This window comes from Bison bison, unplaced genomic scaffold (genome assembly GCF_000754665.1).
Source record: "Bison bison bison isolate TAMUID 2011002044 unplaced genomic scaffold, Bison_UMD1.0 scf7180017864285, whole genome shotgun sequence".
NCBI classification, from domain to species: Eukaryota; Metazoa; Chordata; class Mammalia; order Artiodactyla; family Bovidae; genus Bison; species Bison bison.
The window spans coordinates 403,536-403,758 of NW_011494857.1; the positions used below are offsets into that span (position 1 = coordinate 403,536).

Consider the following 223-nt stretch of genomic DNA (forward strand, 5'->3'; position numbering starts at 1 on the left):
CTTGGGGCCCGGAAAGCCCTCCAGCTGGGTGACCTTGGACAAGTCACGTAATTCCTTGGAGTCTCAGTTTTCCCAGAAAGCGATGCCCACCATCGTTTTAGCTGCTGCTCGTCCCTCTCTCCATAAGGCGTGGGGTGGGGGTGGGGGGGTGTCCCCAACGTTCCCGAGCCTGATCGCCCCCCGCAGCCCTCCGCCTGATGCCCCCCGCCCGGAAAAGCGCTGC

General features: G+C 64.1%; 1 protein-coding gene across 1 annotated transcript in view; it reads left to right on the plus strand.

Annotated features, from left to right (window-relative positions):
- GRIN2D (glutamate receptor, ionotropic, N-methyl D-aspartate 2D) overlaps positions 1–223 on the plus strand; it is a 32,443-nt gene that overhangs the window by 10,262 nt on the left and 21,958 nt on the right. The gene's annotated exons all lie outside the window — the stretch shown is intronic.